The 21,730-nt window shown below is 31.6% G+C and overlaps 1 long non-coding RNA gene across 1 annotated transcript in view; it reads right to left on the reverse strand.

Moving 5' to 3' along the window:
- LOC118069950 (uncharacterized) overlaps window positions 1–18,958 on the reverse strand; it is a 44,132-nt gene extending 25,174 nt beyond the window's left edge. Inside the window, exon 1 of the long non-coding RNA XR_004690703.1 lies at window positions 18,898–18,958. This is a non-coding gene — a long non-coding RNA (uncharacterized lncRNA). The remainder of the gene's footprint in view (window positions 1–18,897) is intronic.
- Between the last annotated feature and the right edge of the window lie 2,772 nt (window positions 18,959–21,730).

A 21,730-nucleotide genomic window follows, 5' to 3' on the forward strand; every position in this document is an offset into this window, starting at 1 on the left:
TTTTATTTATGTCTATTTATTCCCACAAACAGTCATGAATATCAATAGCTTCATATATATTTATATCGTTATCAATTTATATAATTAACTTTCACTATTATTTTTGTTAGCAACGTGTAATTTTTACCGTCAATTTTTTTCCTCCTCATCGCCAGCACACGAAACCATACATATTGAAAAATAACGAAGATAAAAAGACGATCGTTTTCATGGCTTGGAAATATCTTGCACGCTAGAGTATTTTGCAGCAAAACGTTGAGAGGTTCTCGCAAGAAACCTCTTTGCAAACGTGCTGGCTTCTTTCTCTTGGTTTATTTCTATCCTCGACGCTCTCACGCTCCCATTGTTATCTCTTGCTTTCTCATAGTCTGGCGCGTGGCAGTTTCTTCTGTCTCACTTGCTTCTCTTATAAATTACACTTTGTTTCCTAAGTTTATCCTTCACACATGCCTTCTCTCCTTCTCTAACGTCATTTCTATCTTTTCTTTTCCCCTCTTTCTCATTTACTCTTTCGCGTCACAGCAATTATGGCTTCGGTGAAACTATCACAACCCATTTATACTTCTTCTATATTATGAGTTATATATATTTGTGTTGGTATGTATACTAGTTATATTTCTTTGTAACAGTTACATTCAATGAAAAAATCAAAAGTTTGCGGTTGAGTAGTTTCCTTGAATTAGCCGCAGGTGGAATCATAAAAATATTCACCTGATAATAAATTCAACGAGTCGACGATGAAACTGATATGACTATTTTTCACTAAATATCCTGATAATTTACATTTATATCTCGATATATATAAATATATAAATATACGGAGGATGTAAAGATGAAATAGGAACGCTGAAGTGAAAGATTCCGATTCTAATGATTTCCGTGGTTAGTTTCTATATTGCTTTCTGGGTAGAATAGATCATTTGGAAAATAGTCTAAATGGAAGATGCATCCACTAGAGAACTAAATTCTAAAAGTTTAGATGCCTTTTTTTTAATCTCTAATATTCGGTATGAGATTGTGATAAATTTAAATATAAAGTTACTGCAAATTGAAGTGTTTTATTTCAATGCACTTAATGTGGTTGAATATGATGTCACCCATTTAATTAGCATTGTAGTTTTTTTAAACATGTTCAAGTGCATTAAAATAAAACACTTTCAAATTAATAATTTGCAAAAAAAAAATCCATTGCAACTGTTAAAAATTTTTATTTTATTTATTGGAAAATACTACCTTTTCACAGAAAATTTTTTCCTCAGTGCAGTACTTTTGTAATTATTTTGAAAAAATTTAAATAGCATGGTAATTGTCGTTTCATAATATTTTATACGATTTTCATCTTTTAATTGAGCTGAATAATTATTTCCTAGAGAACAATACTAAGAATATTTAATTATTTTTGATGCATGAAAAATTATTTCTTCTCCAAAATTGAAGAAAAAAAAATATTTTTCAACTTTATTAATTATTAAATTTTTTTTAGATATTTATAGTGAAGAAATCAACCGAAATATTTAAATAATATTTTTCCCTAGCTTCCATCATCATCATTGTCTATCTAAAAAAAATTTTAGAGCCAAGTCCAAGCTAGACTGTGTCTATAACAGTATAATGAAGAACAAAGTTCGCTCGGCAACATGGCACTAACAGATAAATTTACCCTTCTCTGAGATTCACAGTTCTCTACATTCTCTAGTGAATTTCTCTTTCTATTTTTCAGTTCTCCTTTATTGTTTCATCTCTCTCATTCCTTCGTTTATATTTCCTCGATTCCCCTTTTTATTTTATTTTATTACCCCTAAATAGTTAAACGATCATTCGGCGTCATGAAAGCAAACATTTCCCATGTGATTTGCATAAATATTTTCTCTATTTTTTTTCCGCACAAGTTTCCTTAGATTTTTACTGAAATAACAATCCAAAAAATCTTGAAAACGTTATACTCTGCCGTTCACATAACTGTAAGGTTACATAATTTGCCTGCAAAAAATGGGCGTTAAAAATCATTAATTTGTTTAGTTCAAGTAACATATAATATGGAGATTCTACGGTATATATTATTATAATCTTTTCCTATGTGTTTATCTGCAGTCTAATGATTCCAATTAAGACCTAACAGTCGTTTTGTTCATCTCGAGAAAAATATCACAGCTTACAAGTATGTAATGTAAATAGATCAGACCGTCATAAGTAACACGTCAGTTATATAGAACAAAATAATTCCTATAACAGCAGCAACGAAGTTGCAAGGCCAACGTCCCTGGACTCTGACCAAAGTCACTCACACGAACCGGCTTTCAAGACGCAGTAGATTATATTCTGAATATATACTATATACATATGCATATACTATTGGATAAATTGTCATATAAATATTACATTATCTTCTTACTAAAATCTCCTGATGGCTTCAACACTTTTACACCTTTCAAATATTCCACATTTTTTTCAACATTTCTCTGGCTATCTTTGCTGTTTGTAATTTTTAATTAATTCTTTACTTATCAAATAAAATTACTAGATATTATTGATTTATTTGTTTTGTTATTTAATGTGTCTTTTTATTGTCTGCTAGTGTGCAATAATTATTGGAAAAACGATTATTAATTAATTTTTTAGTTTTTTTAGTGTGAAGGAAAAGATATAGCATTAAAAAAAAAATTTCATATTGAAAAGAGTATTGACAAAGCTATTTTAATTATTCGAATATCAAGATTGAAAATAAAAATTTACTATCTAACAAAAACAATCATTTTTTTTTCAATTATTTAATTTTCGAAATTGAATGACAAAAATTTTATTACACTGTTTCGAGTATTATGGACAATATTCAATCAATTTCAATGAAAAATATTGTTATGCAAGAGCTTCAGTTATATTCGTAAAATCAACAATATTGAAAAAAAATCTTTTTTTTGTTTAAATTGGATTTAATTTTATTTTTTGTTTACTCTTAGCGCTTATGATTATTATTGATGAATTTAACGAAGCTATTTTTTATTTTGAGTGAAGTCATGTTTTCTAGTGGAGTAAGAAGTCTTCTCTAAGAGCAAAAAGTAGAACTTGTTTTTATTTCTAATAACATAGGGAAGATTGGAGTAGAGCTGTATACCATATAATTTAAAAGAGAAAAAATTTTTTACTCTTCCTTTTTTTTCGTTACTTGATTTTCATAGGGAAAAAATGATGAGGAATAATAAGAAATGATTGCATCTTTAATCATCTTGTTATAACTCAATAATTTTTCGATGTTTAGCAGAAAGATTTTTTTTCTGTTATCATAATACTGGAGTAAAGATTAATGAAGCATCTTGTTATTGGTTAATTTATCAAGGCTTGTTATTAATAAATTTCGAATTGATTTTTTATAATAAACTGATCATCAATAGAGTAATTTTTGTAATGAATTATTAACAGGTATTGATTTTCCAAAAATGATGATATAAATGTCAATTTATTCTTCAAACTTTTTAATGATAAATGAATGAAAAAAAAAAATCACTCGCTGAAATGTAGAAGTTGGTGGATTTCACTACATTTTCTGTGCTTTCTCATCAAAAACTGTCTAAAAATATCTCGTTAAAAAAATTTTATATCCCATAAATCTATCAAAAATTTGGGAAGTCACATGTAGATAGACTAAAACGTAGAGTAGTGGCTGCAAATTGAATACACATGGCTATTCCATTCCAGATTTTTAAAGTTTATTATGACCACGTGTCCTTTATCATATCAATATAATTGTAAATTAAACTCATATTGTTTATTTCTTTATATATATTTTAGAATAAATTTGTAGTATTTCTCATTTATATTTAAACAAAAAATGTAATTCATTTTATTATTTTATTGCATCAGTTAAATTCAATTCATTCAGAGTTTATGAATATACTGGATTTAATATACTTATGAATTAAACTCTAATAAAGTTAGAGAATTTACATACACAGTCATTATAGATAGCTATGAACAAAAAGTTGCTACATTTAAAAAAAAAATAATTAATTTTATTTAAAATCATTTTTTTGAATTATTAGAAATTTTTGTTACAAAAAAAAAGAATGTAGAGAATAAAAATTGTAAAAAGTTTTCCAATTTAATTCATAAATGAACAAGTCATGAATTTAATACTCATGTAAATTGTGAAAAGATCACTGACATTACGCCATTAAAATTATTTTGAACTTTTGCCGTCAATTAATTTTTAAATCATGATATTTCTAATCAAACAAACTCACTTGTGAAATAAATTAAAAATTTTTATTAGAAAAAAAATTTTTACCAACACTATGACAAGATAATCGAAAAAGTTGATATTTTTTTTTATTTTAATTTATTGAGTAAACACTTACTAAACTAATTCTGCACCGAATCTGATCAGTTACGAGTCTCATCAAAACTCATCAATTGCATTTGGTAACATTCAAATTGCATTTATTACGTGCGAAATATCATTGATTACAATTTTCCATATTTTCCTGACTAATATACAACAATTACATCACAAATTTTATTGAGAAAATATTTTTATTAATATTTTTGTCAAAAAAACAAAAAATTATCTCCATATTTTGACAATAAGTTTATGAAGGAAATGATGTAAAGATATAATTTGAAATAAAAGGTAATGTAATTAGAGTTTAGCATTGATTAATATAATCAAACATCATCAAAGCTATTTAAATTGATATACATTGAAAGAATATTAAATTGAATGATGAGTTTGATGATAATTTGACAGAATCTGCTTATCCTTTCTGACATTTTTTATAACCTTTTAAGCTAGATTTTATTTTTTGTCTACGTAAGACTTTCCAAGGGTCCTGAATCATCTTATGTGGTATCCACACGATGTGAAGCACAATAATTGTTTATTGCAGCTTTCAAAAAGACTACTCAGCAAATAGTCTTCATTTTTTTTTATTTTCTCGGGTTTTTTGTAAAAAAAGGAACTCTCACAGTATGTCTAGTATTAAAATTTTTTTTTCATTAATAAATCGAAAATATCTCTGATAAAAATAGACTTTTAAATTTTTATAATATTTTTGATAAAAATGTCGGTACTTAATTGAAATTTCTATCTTCCTCTTAGCCCAACGATCTGTCTTTCAATGACTAGGGAGGCTGTCCATCCATTAGTCCATTTACCCTTCTAAAAAACTGTTACCCCAAATGAATTCAAATCTAATCACCCTCGAAATACATCAATACGTTTTATTTGCGCCCTCAAAGATGGATATCGATTCCATTATTTATTCATAAACAACCGTGGCGGAAAAATGCACATAAACACTTCTACAACTCATTGTTTTAGAATTATCTGTACACCGAAGAATAAATTAACTATCTTGAACTAATAACAAAATTTCAGAAATTCGATTTCTCATTACAAAAAAGAAGCATAATCATTTTTCATCCTTACATAAATTAAACAAAATATCTCTTATTTCATTCGCGACGTTACTAAAATTATAACAAGTAGCAAATTAAAGTCAGCTAGCGAATAATTAGAGTTGCGAGTATCTACATTGAATCCCTAATGAAATGATACAGATAATATAGCAGAACTTTTGACCACAAAAAATGAATTGTAAGTAAGAATGGACAATGCTGATCGATATATGATCTTTTTTTCGACATTTTGAATCATTAATCAATTATTTATTTATATAAAATTTATATTAAAAGTATTTTCTGTTTTTAATTTCATTAATTAAAATTCTTTGACTGATTTCTTCAATATTTTTCTTCAATACCGCCCATCCCTGATTATAAGTTAAACAACAACAAAGTAAGCTCGTATGTAAGAGCAATTGACGAAGAGTAAAGACTACAAGTGTGTCGCAACATTGTAATAATAATTCGTCGACTGCTATATTTATTTTTTTTCTAGACTGTAATTGTAACCGTGACCACGGGCAAGGTTGACCATCTGTTTTCAGTTCAAAGTATAGCTTATCGCATAACGATTGTGCTGTCGTCCGGCTTGGTTTCGGATCGTCGACCGATAAAACGGCAAAGCCGCATGGCGTAATCGCAAATCGTGACCAAAGGAATGAGTTTAATGTCCTCTTTTATTTCCCCTCTTTTTCTCTCAAACTCTCTCTCACTTCCTCTTATTTTCCCATCGAATGCTCGTGTACTTGACAAGGCCGTGTAGATTATCTGCCAGCAGTTAGATCAAGAGACCTAATAGCGTGCTGTTCACAAATATATACGTCATATGTACATATCGGTATGCTTGTATACATTACGCTTTGTAACCACACACCGGTCAATGAACGTATTTTATACAAAGGTATATTACTATAAACTCGTGTGGAATCAATGAATGAATCATGCATGCATGTATGTACATACATACATGATTTAGAAATGTACAAACATGTTATGTAATCATGAACGAAGCACGTTGGGATTCTATCAAGTGGTCTCGATTTTATCATGGAAATCTGAATGCGTCCCAACACGTTCGTCGTGCGGGATCAGGCGGTGCGACTGACGACGTGTCGCACTCAATGTTTATTTACCCGAGATGAATACTAATTTTGCGACAAAAAATAAATTAATCGTATCTCTTCTGTTTCTCGTCTTTTTATCGTTCAGATTTTACGTTAAGGTAGTTTGGCATCTACATATTGGTAGTCAAAATAGTAATGTTTTTTTGTTATTTTTCTAAAATCTATCAAATAACTTTCTACATAGCATTGGTATATTATTTGTAATTATAATTTATGAGGTGAATGAAATAGCTATTAATAAAAACTAAAAGAAAAACTTTCATTTATGTAAATTGTTCTAATTAACATTGCCGCCAATTTTTATTAGAAGTAAAAATTTCTTCAAGATAAATATGATTTTTCAGATCAATTAAAAAAAAGCGTTGTCAACTATGACTCTGTCAATGGAAACCTACTTCAAGATCCAAGTATGATCTGTTAGATATTTTAGAATGTTTATTTTTTATTTTTTCTTCATGAATGAGATAGTCACGTGTGTTGAAATCAATTTATTATTAATAGCAGATGAATAATTCATGTAGTTAAATGAGTTAGTTACATTAAAATACTATGCATTTTTTATTTTTTCAACTTATCTAGTTCAACTTTGAAAATAGACATCAGTTCTTTTGATGATATAACAATGAGAAACTAATGTCAATTTTATTTTAATTAAATTAATTGTTCATCTTTGCAGAATAAATCTCGTGGAATTAATATATTTACGATCGCTCCAATACTCTTGGGACAATTTTTTTTTAAAATAGACTATTTATTTCTGGATTTTTCATTGACAGAAAATATTTGAATATTGATGGAAAATATCAATTTATATAACCAGTTGAAAAGAAATATTTATTTTTCGTTGGAATTTGATTTTTATCGAGAGGAATTCATTTTGTGGTGAAAGGGTTGGTGAGAATCATAGCTAGGGTAAAGTTAGCAGATAAGGTATGTGAAGATAACACCTTACTTTGGTCAGACTAAATTCATGGTGCTTGGATATAAATCAAACTCTAGAGTCTAATTCTGATTAGAAATTTCAGATCTAGTTTGGAGATGACCTTTCCCCAATCAACAATTGTTGATCATCTCAAAATAAAATCATCAATTATGGATTATTAGCTATTGAAGATAGACTGTTTATTTGATCAACAAGTCAATTATTTTCATGTTTATTCCATTAATTCTCACGTTTTTATTCAATCGAAATGAAATCAATGTTGTTAAATATTGGAAACGTCATGTCACATCATAGCTTATTATTGTTGACTCTTCTTGCTGATATCTATACTATGGAGGAGCTAGAGAAGACTATACTTCTTGCAAAGTCTACCTAATGCTAAGTGCAATATGCTCTGAAGGATGATAGCAATTTTCATACTATCAAAAACTTCAGCTATTCAACAATAAACTTCTGAAAAAGAATTTAATTAACTAGAGTTAAAATAATTGACCTAAGATAGATTAACTAGAATGTATGACCCTAAAGGTAACTCAGATAAACATAAAATAACATAAATTTCTATTTTCATAGCTTCCAGTGGATTCAACGCAAGTCTACTTCGACTTCCTGCTTCGTACAGAGTATTAGCTAGCAACTGAGACCTTCAACATAGGGTGGATCTTAATATGGATAGTAGGGTGCAATGTATTTTTAGTGCTATTTAAAACATTTCAATCAGTGTTAATTTAGTAATCTACAAGTTTCTAAGCTTTTAGTTTTCATCTTATTTATATTTCAAAAGCCTGATTAAATTCTAAATGAAATATGTCATATGATTGATGATAAATCATTAATCAAGCTATCAATGACATTTTAAAAATCCAAGTCAATTATTTATTAAATGCATTTTATATTCTTTACAATTATTTCCAATATTTAAAGTCTTTACTTCATTGTCTAAAAATAACCTTATTTTCTATTTCAAAATTAGCAATATTCTGAAGAAAAAATCAAACTTGATCAATTATAACATTCTGAATTGTTCTGTAAGAGTAGTTCCTGAATAAAATAAATTCATACAGCAGCAGACATCTTAGCCTATTCATGTAGGAGATAAGTATTTTATTACAGACATAGATGGTGAGACTTTACAGGCTGGGAATAGAACAGTGTTAAAATCACGTTCTTTTTCTGTAAATGACTTAATTCCTGAATGGGCGGAGTCATGTATGTTTTTGCTAAGAAGATTTCTCGCTTCTCAAGACAACTAAACGTCGAGAGCCATATACTGACTCGCATTCCCGAACTGGAGCCTCGGGGATTCTATAAAGTGACTCCTTTCTTGTGAGACTCGCTACAGAGTGTGGCGTCTGGCACGTGCGATTCCTCTTCTTGCTCATCACCAACAGAACGACGTAGTAGTAAGAGGGAATACGGTTTCTCCCTTTTGCTCTCTATTTTTTTCTTGTCTCTTTTTGTTCAATTTCAACTAATGAAGACATTCACTAAGATCTCAGGTGAAAAACTCACCGACATTTTTATAAATTACAAGCTTATACCAATTAGCTAATGAATTATGGCTCGCGGGGATGTGTGCTTCAAAAATGGATTAAGACATAAATCTTCATTACATCTCATGAAACGCATATTTAGTCATGGATAAAAATTATAATTACTGGGTAATCATAGTGATACAGTAATATTATGTTGCTCGTAGCGAAGAGTTTTAGATGGTGGAACATAAATCCTCATTTAGTAGGGAAAAGAAATGTTTATCGTTGATGTAATTATTGTCATTTTTGTGGGAAATGTTTTGATGTTGTTAGAAGAACATGATTCAATGAGATAATGAACGTATCTTTGTTATTACAGGTTAAATAAATTCTAATAAAGTATTTTGAATAATAACTAGAGTCATCACTGCTAATGAAACATGATAGATAAATGAAGATTTTTATAAGAACAACGTCATTGTTGGTAAAATATTTTTAAAATAATTCTGAAATTCCGACTTCTTGCATTTAGTTGAGTTGCTTTATTATACAAGAGAAAAAATATTCTGTTACTCTTTTTGTTGCATATTTTTATTTTTTTTGTCAATACACAACTAAAATTGAGGCTCCTCTGATTTGTAACAATAACTGAATATATTTTGGTCTTTGGAGAGACAGTTAAAAAAATTTTATTCTATTTTTTGTTATTTCAAAACAATTAATTAATTTCCTCCTGTTGATACTCATGGGGAACAATAACTTGAAAGTGTGCTTGAATCTTTTACTGTTATGAATTTTTAAAAGCTGTGTGGAATTGAAAAAAAAAATATTAAATACACTTTAAAGACTGTATTTAAAAAGTGTGGTATGATATTTTTTTTTTCATCGCGGTATCAACTGTCATATGCAAAAAGGTTACTTTCATCTCTCGACTTTCACAACAAATGATTGTATTCTTTGAGGCTCGAAGTCTTTGTGAAGTTTTAAACTTCTCAAGAGTTCGAAATTTTTAGTACAATGAAAAACAGTGACCCTAGAAAAATAATTTCTTGAAATAAAAAGTAAAAATTAGTTCAAGTGAAATGAAAATTTTGATTATCAACTCAACAACAAGTAGATTAAAAATTATAATTATTTTAAAGGATTACAATTTAACTTTGCCTCTTTTAATACTTCTTTTATAAAGCTTTAATTCCTGTTTTATTAAAAGGAATCTTGTTATTCAACTTTCATTTTTCTTTATAAAATAATTTTAACTTAAAATTACGGTACTTATTTATAATAACTATTTTTATTAATTAATAATTCTTAAAAAACATTGAAATACTTAAATAATTATGTTTAAATAAGAAAATCTAAATGCTCGAAAAGAGAATATCGAAAAATAAATAAATAAATTTTTCTACTTGCAACAATTTTATTCTAAAATATTAAATTTATGTTGTATCAAAAAAAAAACTCATTTAAATATTAAAAATATTTAACACTAAAATTAGAGAAATGCACCACTAATAAATAATTCCAAAAACGATCAATTATTAAAATTTTCACTCTCACAAGCACAGGTTTTTAATTAACACAATCATTAAACAATGATAAATAAACAAATAATGTTAAGTCAACAAAAAAAATATTTTATCGAAATCAAAAAATATCTATAAACACTCCAAAACAATTATAAATCAAAATACAATTACTTGTAGTATAAAATAAAAATTAACGACCAATCAATTAAATACAAACAAATCAACCCCAAGTTAATTTTCCATAAAAAAAATAATCCATTCAAATACTTCAATAAATAATACATAATTGGCCATTAGATAATCCGTTGGGGAAGAGACGGAGCAGAGTGTCGCTTAAATAACCACTAGCGCAAAAGAAGTTAGAAGAACGGTTGTGATGTGCCCTTTAATTGATGCACGTGCGGGCGCGTCGGTGAAATTGAAACGCCGAACGGAACGAGGTATAATTCATGGTGAAGTATAATGATGTTTACCTGCAGTCTTTCAACAACCATGTATATAATCCTACTGATGCTTATTCTACCTTGGGATTCAACCACGGTGAGGCCTTGTGTGCGAATACAAGCGTGTAAAGAGCGAAAAAGCCACACAAGAGTCGTTATCCATTCATAAATACCATTAAACCATTCAAAACCTCTGTCTACACCTGCTTGTTAGACTTACATCTCTCTCATCTACACCCTCATCCACTCTTCTCAACACTTGTATGTTTCTGCTTGACCACATTTCCTCCTTCTCTCAACAGTTAACAACTCATAAAACACCACGCACAGTATAATTAAGTCGTTTCACCCACATTAATATTACAGTCACGTCTCCATGTGTATAAACAAATACCAAGTCTATTTTTCCAATAAATACCTGCTACAGACATTTGTCAAATTCTTAGCATATGTTAGCATATTTTATATCAGTTAGTTAAATAATGCTTAAAATTGTTCGCCATTGACAGACTCACAGTTGACAACCCTCCTTTTTTAATTGATCTGAAGGATCGTATTCATCTTACAGAAATTTTTATTACCACATTGTTTAGGAGAAATAATTATATTCACTAATATTTCAACTACCAATATGTGGATGCCAAACGACTTTAATTGTAGTTAAATGAATGAGTGGCTGTGTAAACAAAACACATAATGAAGGTGGACGTTTCTAATGAGCTTGAAAATAAATATGTTATTATAAAAGTGTAATAAATGTGTGATCACAAGTCCTGAATTAATGCTTGTTTCACACCAATAAATTACTTACACTCATATTCTACATACTAATGAGCTTGAATTAGTGAAATAAAATAGTCGATGTATGTGTGTATGCCTTGGCAATGGTCCAAATCGTAATGTCGTATTCTCTGGTGGGACCTCAACGTGTATGATTGTTGACGAATGCACGTCAAAATATATATATATACATACACTCGAAGCTATCGTATTTTATTCTTTTCCCCCGGATGATTTTTTTTCTTGTTTATTTTCACTGGCTGATATACCTGTGTCAAGTGCACATGTAACACTTGTTGCACGAGATTTACTCAAACGGAAGAAGATAGACAGTATGTGTGTTCAAATGTATGCCTACGAGCAAACGATATCGGTATTGAATAATATATATGCATTGGGAGCAACATCTATATGCCAGCAGAAATCTATCACCGATGCTGCACTCTTCTATACACTAGTGCAATGGGGGATGAGGGATCCCCTGGAGTTATTAAAAAGTCGAACTGAACGTGCTTTCTATACAATGCTCGGAATTCCACTCGACCTCGACCTTTTTTTTCTCCGGATCAATGTCCCCATTAATTCTACACCAAAACAGGTGCCACGCTTGTGTATATATCTATTACGTAACGACGAATACATACCAGTCTTTTTTCTTTTGTCTCAAGGAATGTCTGAGACATCTGGGAAATGCGATGCTACACTTGGGGGAAAGAGACAGACGATTGTTCTTGAACTTTGCCGGTGAGTTTGGAAGTAGACAAGGGGGGTTGGTGGTAAGGAAGAAGGACAACAGTAAATGAACGTAACCGCTAGCGGTTATGCAAGTGAGACAAATGAAAGGAGAAAGGAAGCAAGAGGGAGAATGAGAAGTGAAAGCAAACGGAAGGGTGTAGTTAGTGGATGTGCAAAGGGCGGGATAACTGGAACAACGCAAAGGAGGGGACTGTTATCATAAGCATTCCGAACTTGACCCACTCACCGAGTGGGAAGTACTCTCCTACCAACGATGATATGAAGTTACGGGCCGCTCGTGCGAACCGTAACGCGATAACAGCTGTTGCTGCATATCCGCCCTCTCGCGACCCCTCGTCTCTCTTCCTCATTCTCTTCCTCTCGTCGATTTTACTCGGCACAGGACGGCAAAAGTTTCGACGCCCCCACGAACCACTCATGCCATTCATCCTAGCTCTCTCTTTCTCTCCAGCTATTCATGACACTGTACATATCTAACCGATATTTCCAATAAAAGGTCCACTGTTACCACCCTAACACCACATGCCGTGCATTTTTCAACTACTGGGACTGTCTCATGGGTGTGATGACTCTGGAGATTTAGCGAGGAATTATGAATCATCTCCACTTCACTTGGAGTCTAGTCATTGCTGCTCCACCGATTTTGAAATAAATATTCTCACTTTCGCTATGAGTAATGTCGGGTTTTAAATTGTTTGAAATTGATAGAGGTTTGGTGCTGATTTGATTTAATGCTCGATAGAAGTAAATGATAATCATTTTTAATATAATTTAGTTTAATTGAAAGGATTTGACTTCAATAAAAATAATCATTGAAAAGTATCTTATTTTTAATTTGAATATTCTTTTTAGAGTTTAGCTGTACTTTAAAAAGTTAGAAAAAAACAAGTCCAAATTGGAGCAAAGTAACAATTAATTTATAAGAAGTTAAAAAATTCGTACAAGTTTAAAATTTTTCGAGTACTAAATTAGGCTACAAAAAAGTCTGAAGCAAAAACTTCAAACTTTTTTAAACAACTAAAAAATTTTAATGTACTCTAATTTGGAATTTCCCGAAAAAATCTTACAAAAATACACTAACTTTCTCCATTCATCATTTCTCTGAAAAAAAATTTTTTTTTTTCCTTCATAATTGAAGTAACTTCTGCTACAATCTTATTCAACATTGATAACATTATTGAATAATACTTTTATGTCATACCAGACCAAGTTCGACGAAAGACGTCTATACTACATCAACAAGAAACTATTTATATAAATTTATCGATATCATAACATTCCTACGTCTACGGGAAAAAAAGTCCAACTCATTTAAAATTACCATATTGAAGACATTATTGACTATTTAAAAACCATTAAAATTTTATCAGAAGTAATCCTATGTACCTACTGATTTCATAGCGTGATTTATTTTTATGACGAAAGAGTCTCGAGAGTGAGAGTGCAATAAAACAGAAGACAGAGAGAAGAGCATAAATAAGGAAAAAAGTTCATGGCTCTCTGGCAAGTGTGCATTGTGTTGGAAAGAGAAGAATTGATGGCTCAATAAGACATTGATAGGTTCATTAGTAACCCAACAATGGCTTTGAATACGTATTCCACCTGCCAGTTGTCTTTTTTTATTCACAACAAACGACGTTAACTCTGTCTCTTTTATTACCACAATTACCCTATTCTATTCTCCACCGTAAACTTGACCTACTGACAAACTGCCAGACACACGAAGGGACAAAATGTGTTCAGCCACGTTATTCTCTTCTTTTTAACACTCTTACACACGTGCTACAAATTTCATTTCCATCGTCTCTTCATACCATCCTTGTCTCTCATGTTCCACTAAATAAAATCCCATCCCGTTATAATCCAGCGTGAATAAAGAGAAAGGTGAAACCTACTGCGAGAATAAGATGAATAAGAGAAGACAGCAGAAAAAAATTGGAGCAAACGACAAGAGTGAATTTAATTGAAACGTAAAAGTGAACTAACGGGCCGATCGCGTGAGTAGTGATCACCACAGATAAGAACGAGTGTGGCATACGAGCATGAGAGTAACTTGAGTCTCAAACACGTGCCGAGAATCACTCGGCGTGGATCACGATCGATAAGAAAAAGAATCTTAAATTGAAAGAAGACATTAATGGTCATCAATTAACATGTTACATTATCTGCTTCACGATATTAACACTTTGATTGAGTAACCATATAACTTTTTACTCAATCACATCTAAACATTTATTTGCTTATCTTGACTGATACCAAAATTTTTATCTTCAATGCTACCTTGGAGTCAAGTTTGAAGTGAAATCATTAGTAATTATTGAAATGTTGAATTTATTTTTGAAGTGAAGTTGAAGATATTCTATTTGTTGAAATTGTTAGAAACTTTAATGTTGTTTTATTAGGACTTCTCTAAATTAACAATTGTAATTTTATGTAATTGATTAAAAATTCAATAAAAGTAGTATAACTGTTTGGATTAAAACAGGCTTAATTAAGAAATGATACAGTTATAATGTTACTGGACTAATCTTGTGTGATTTTAATTAATTATTACAAACAATAGAAAATTTTTTAATGATCTTGAAAGCTCCAGATTATGATAGAAAGATTTTGATTTCAAGTAAACAAGAGATTTTCAACAAAAGTACTCGAGAGTTTTCGAAAAAATAATGAGGCTTTACTTTTCAAATTTTTTCATGTAGAATTGAAGAATATTAAAAAGTCTATGACAGATTTTAGAATAATGATATACGTCAATCCATACTCCAGTTCATTGAAGTTTGATTATTTGTAGCAGGAACTACAGTGATTCAGAAAATATTTGTAATTGTCTGAAAGAAAGTAAAGTAATTATCGTAAATATTTAAGATCAAAAGTCTGGATGATTAAAAAAATGCAAAAAGTTAAAAACAAACCGATCAAATCAAGCTCAATTACCCCAATTACATAAGAATCTTAGCAGCTTAAAAAAAATAGGCCATCTTACCCTATTAAAAGCTCTTAGCATTTCAAATGTATACACTACCTTTACCTCAAGTATCTCCAACACAAAAAAACTACTCACTAGCATTACAGTAAACATCCGACTATTTATAAATTTAAAATTCAGTTCGTGTTCTCACAAGAATGCAGAAGCACGTAATGAAGGCAGAAACGGAGCATCAATTTAACCATCGTATAGTTTATCTTGAGCACGTGGCGCACAAGTTCACCTACATTTTGCCAGGCGTGATGAGTGCGGGAAAGAAACGAAACCGGAAAGGGAGTTGAATACTGTGAAGAAAGAGAAAGAGTTTAATCCGGCATTGGAAGTTTGCTGATTGCCTGCCTACCTGTTATCTCAATAGAAAATCGATCGATGGTTTATATAGTAACGGAAGAACGACTTGGTTCTTTCTCTGTCACAATTTCTCCATCTCTTTCTCTTCCTGCCTCAATAACGCGGCACGTTCTCTCAATCTGCCTCTCGCGTTCGGCCGCTTTGTGATGTCAGTTCGTCCTCTGCTTCCCTTCGTCTCTCGTCCTATAAATGCCTCTCACTCTCCTGAAGTTCCCCTCGATTGAACTTGACCCAGTGTACAGTGGGTAAACGAGGAAATGACTGAAATCTTGCGGCACTCTCACTCTTAATGGTCACCGACCCGTTGGGAATTCCATTGGTGCCCACCTACACTACTATCACTGTGTACTCTGTGTTTCCACGAGTGTAATAGACACTTGCTACTATACATTTAAAGCATTTATGTATACACACAAACAGGAGAGAAGTCTAATCGGTGGTCAGTGGATTTGCTTCTGAGTTAATCGATATAGTATACAATCCGTTGCCAATTGCTTGGTGAATGGCCACCAACATGCTGATACAGAGGAGAACGAGGGTGCATATATACAAGAGTAGAATTCAGTGATCCACGTTGACTGATTAATAGCGTTGAGAGTAGAGTGCGGTGAGCGTTGCACCCTCCGAGTTTGCAAGGATTACACATTGAGAGACCTGTGGGGGTTAACGACGTAAATCGAATCAGCGTAAACTACTGGTTACGACCGCTTGAACTTGACCTACTCCAGAAACCAGGCTAGACCCATCTGCTTCTAACCCACTCTCCTGGAATCACGAAAATCTCTCAATACCATTCACTTCCGCTACTCATCCCTCCAACTCTTAATCGCCCTTACTTCGAGGGTCAAGCTCAACTTTTATCCCTTTTACGCTTCCTATCAGCTGAGCTTCTCCAGTGGCCCGTGTTATATAAAAGGATCCGGTGATAAAAGCCGTTATACGACCGATCTTTCAGAGAATGGAACTTTGCTCCTACTTCTGCTGCTCGAGTAGTAAAAAGCACATCGAAGTTGTACCATCGGCTAATTGGTGTGGGAAGACGTTTTAGAGAGATGAGTGCTGATTATCTTCAATAGGAATTATATCAGTGAAATGATAAGACCCTAATTAAATAAACTTTTAGAACTGTTAAAAGGTCTTAGGGAAGATTCAATAGTATTTTATTGAATTTTTTTTCCATTTAAAAAAACTTCTTTGTTGAAAAATGGATTTTGAAGTTTCTTTTTTTGCAATGCAAGTTAAAATGAAGTACAATAATTTTTTTTATAAGGAATCTAATGAGATTTGTTTGGAGAAAAAATATCCTCTTTTGAAATTTTTTTTGAATTTTAAGTCAGTTCGATAATTTAATTTCTATAAAAACTTCAATCTTTTTATTTATTGGGACACGAAAATAGCAAAGAGCTTTGAAAATCGTTAAATTTTTTTTTATTGATAAAACAAATTAGTTTGATGATTCATTATAATACAATTCTTTTCAAATCTATCTTTAATAATATTTAAAAATAATTTTTATTTCTATTCCACATAAGTTGTAAAACAATATGTATTTTCTACAACATATATTATAAAAAAAATTAAAACTTTATTAATATTATTAATACATTTGTTCTTCAATTCTATAATAATGAATTATCGAATTAAAAAAAAAGTAAGAATTTTTATTATAAAACATTAAGCTCTTTTTTGTTAGCTAATATATTCCGACTGTACAAATTAAATTTCCAGTGGCTGAACTTTCTCCAAAAATGACAATAGACTCTTCAAACAATAAATATTAATTTGAAGTATCCCAGCATACCCAAGAGAGTGTAGAGAATTTTGAATAAAAATTGAAGTGAATTTTTTTTCCTTGGGTATAAATAAAAAATTTTAATAGTGAGATTTTTAAGACGTTTTAAAACTGAATGACAATTTGCTACAAAGCTAAGATACTTGATGTGAGATTTTAAAATTCACCAAAACAAAAAATATAAGATGAGAAACCTATGCTCTTGCTATTTGCTTCATTATGAATGCAAACATGTTATGTTCACAGCAGAGTTAAATGAGTCATTTTATTCTCAACAGACGTCAATGATTCATTTTTAACCTGATTTAAAGTACTCTAGTGCTTGCTCAGAAGGAAAAAAATATCATATGTTACCTCTGTTAAATCTCAGCTTTAAAAATAAATCAATTAACTGTAAAAACAATTAATTACAATAACGATTTTTTATTATCAATTACAAATGAAAAAACAAAAATTGTTGGAAGGAAACAAAGCTTGATATTCAACAATAATACCTAGACTGACAACACTGAAGATACTACATGTATTATTAGTCCATTAATTTGTCAAATTTTTAAATAAAAAAAAATTAATTCAATTACTTTTCTTTAATTATTTTTATTACAAATCACTGATAAAAATATGTGAGTATTTTTTCATAAATGTGATTGAATTAAATTACAAAAGTTTTATTATTAAAACCAACTTCTCAGCTGATAAATAAAATTCATTAATAATCATCAGCATCAAAATAACTTCCACTATTACATCCCCTTTATTACAAATATTTTCCAAAGCTTCATCACAAACTTACTCCAATTTTCATGTAAATTTTGACCTCTTTGTAAAAAATTAAATTAGTCAGCTAAAAAGTTGACGTCAACCATAAATGTCACATGACTTGTCAACGAACAAGATGTCTGTATGAACTTTAATCCAGTGAACATTGTTAGACGCCTACTTAACCCTCCACGATGTGGCTTCACCACAATAGAGCTGGTATATCTATACGTTAGTCAAGTACAGGGGTATGAGAAATAAAAGAAGCGTGAAGATGGATTATAGAGCGGATAAAAAAAAAGGATAAAAGACTACCCGTCAATGAATGAGTGGGTGCGTTGGTATACGTGTGAATGGAAGAGGCTTACTCGCGGAGGGATGCCAGCGGCACAAGGAATGCAACGTTCGAGTAGTGCAAAAGCAGAGAGAGGTAAGAGGAGGAAGAAAGCAAAAGGGGTATGAATGGATATGCATCTAAGACGTAGACAACTATAGTCAGCTGATCCAGACCCTCACAAACTGGGGGAAGCCTTGAATTTCAAATTAGTTTAAAGTCACTCACCATCACCAGCATGCTTTACAAATCCATTTCCAGGCTAACATTTGCTTCATCTTTCTTCACCTGAAAAAGAAAATTACCATTATGTAAATTTATTATGAACAGCTTAATTAAATATTTAAACTTGTTTTACATATTTAAACTGATGATAATGAAGGGGTTGCAAGTTTTAATTGGATAAAAATAAGTTTATTGACCGAGTGACCATGAAAGGATTCAAATTAGTTATCCTCAAGTCTAAAGTTCCGGTGACCTGATCTTCAATTTTGCTTGACTCAAGTTGCATTTATCTCTTGGGTTTACACTTGCTGTCAACACTTAATCTTCCGCCTCTACATCTGTAGGTAGCATCTATCCCACATATAGGTGTTCGCTTTATTATTGCTGCAAGCATATGGCATTTCTCTATGCTCTGGAGAAAGCAAAGTGTGAATGACTTCCGTGAACCTGACCCCACTCTTGCAGAATAAATAAGAAAGAAAAAGGGAAAGTGGATATTTACAACACACTACCACATATTATGTTACTTGTATACTGCTTTATAAATATAGATTAGTTATGCTGTTTACATGAATTACTGATGGATAAAACAATCAGTGCACTTGTCATGTGTTTTTTAAAAGCTGTAAAAAAAGGTGTTGATAAGTTTTATAGACTTGAGGTTTCTCGGTTCGTTTGCACTTTGGTTGGTTTGACAGTTACAGAAGCGGAACCACAGAACATTCCACAGAGTGGTATGTACATGTTGGGGCATGTGCTAGTGATCCTTGAAGGCAGGTATAGATGAGCAAAAGAAGGAACTGGATAACTTGACAGGAGAGTAAGAAAGACGTTTTTGTTAGTCTTACTTTGTCTTGTTTGCTCCACTGACTCATATTCTCTTTTCATCCTGGCTGACGTTTCAAATTAAACAGAACATAAATCTCGAAAGAGCATGAGAGACGATGGTAAACATAGTGGAGTAGGGTATCAAGCAGTCTCCAAGATTTGTTCCAGGGATGTATATCGACAAGAGTATCTCGAGATCTAAAGATAAATTCTTTGATTCCTGGTATATTCTCATCGTGTTCTCCACGAGACATTGGGGGACGACAAGGGGGAAAAGAGAAAGAGAGACTAAAGCATTTGATTTACCCGACGAGGATAAAGATTCCGGAGTCTGGGGTATAGTATATACCTTGGCTGCAAAGATTTAGTCCCTGGCTTACATCTTCCACGTTTGCTTTCTATCTTTCTCTGCAATTGAGAAAGAGGACGAAGAGGGATAAGCACCAGAGAGATTGCTAGTGAGAAGAGGCATTTCATTGAGAAACAATAGTGGGTCGCACGCGACACCTGTCGAGGACAAAATAGTCTTCAACGACTAGACCTACATTACAATGACATGCCAATGGGTGTATGTACATGATGAAGGTAAGCGAGTGACTTCAGGCATAAGCAAAAGAGCCGCCAACGGTGATTATGATGGGTATTCTCACTGGCACGAGTCTTACTCTGGGGCAATGTCACACCTTGCCTATTATTCTCGCTTGCTGTGCCAGAGACCCACGCCAGACTAATAACCTGTCGTCTGCACTGTGCTTGCCACCACTAAAGCCACTCACTACATTTGTAAAGCTATCCTTGTCTTGCTCTTATTTCGTTGTTGCGTGAGAGCGGCCATGTGCATACGTTAATTAACCTGACGCAACCCTTCGAGAGCCTAGAGAAAATGGGAGAAAGAGGGAAACTGTTAACGTGGCACGTGCCATTGCCTCTTAGTTAATTATCGAGAAAACGCCTTCGGTTATTACGTGATTTTCAGATAATTACTGGGATAAGTCATAATTATAATTATGTGATCGGGAAGCCATGAATATTATTTTATGAGCTTGATTATATTATCGATCATTCACTAGAGATTGGATAATAATTATTGATTATTTTATATCCTTTGATGATATAAGCACAAAAAAATTTTTAATGGTTGCTGATAAATGAAGTTGAAGTAAAGACTTCATTTTTGAGTCATTTTATAAGTCTAGAAGAAAATATGTCATCCATTAAAAAGAAAAATTAATTCAGGATAAAATAAGATAGTTTCTCATAGTTATTCATGTGACGAAGTTTTACCCATTTACAACACTATTTACTCTTGATTTATTTATTAAGGAATCTAAATAGAATAATTGTCTAATTGAAAGGAAAAAATAATTTGTTGTTAGCAACGAATTCATAGAATGAAAATGTTAATTCATTTTTTAAATTGTGATTTTAGAAAAAAATTATTTAATAATTGTAAATGATTATTTTTGGAATTTAATATAAATTACATACTCGGATGATTACAGAGAAAATGGAAAAAAATGATAATTGATTCACGCATCAGTTTCCGTATAATCTTTCGGAGATGAATAATTGAGTTAAAGTCATTATTTTCTCGGTCTGAACTTGAGGGGACTCGAGTTGGGCTGACATTCCACCATAGAAGATTTATTTAGAAATGGTGAGTGAGACTATTCGTTGAATAAAACGGATTCGTGGGGGAGATATATGAAACTGACCTTACGTAACATGAAGCGAGAAAGAGCTATAATAGGCGTACATACCATTCATTCGTATTCCTTTTGGTCTATACCCTGGGGCCACGCACACGGATGCCAAAATGGGTGAGTATCAGCCAGAACCACAGGCTAATTGCCTAATGGTACGTGTAGTAAACTACGCTCCATTCATAACTTTGCCAACAGGAAGGAAAGGAGGAGGATGGAGTAGGGGGAAATTCTGAGACTACAACTTGTACTTCTTCCATCTTTATTTAGTCGTTTTTCCCCCAAGATAAAGGAAGACAGAAAAA

The sequence above is a fragment of the Chelonus insularis genome, unplaced genomic scaffold, assembly GCF_013357705.1.
Source record: "Chelonus insularis isolate UGA/USDA-ARS -01 unplaced genomic scaffold, ASM1335770v1 contig_493_pilon, whole genome shotgun sequence".
Taxonomy (NCBI): domain Eukaryota; kingdom Metazoa; phylum Arthropoda; class Insecta; order Hymenoptera; family Braconidae; genus Chelonus; species Chelonus insularis.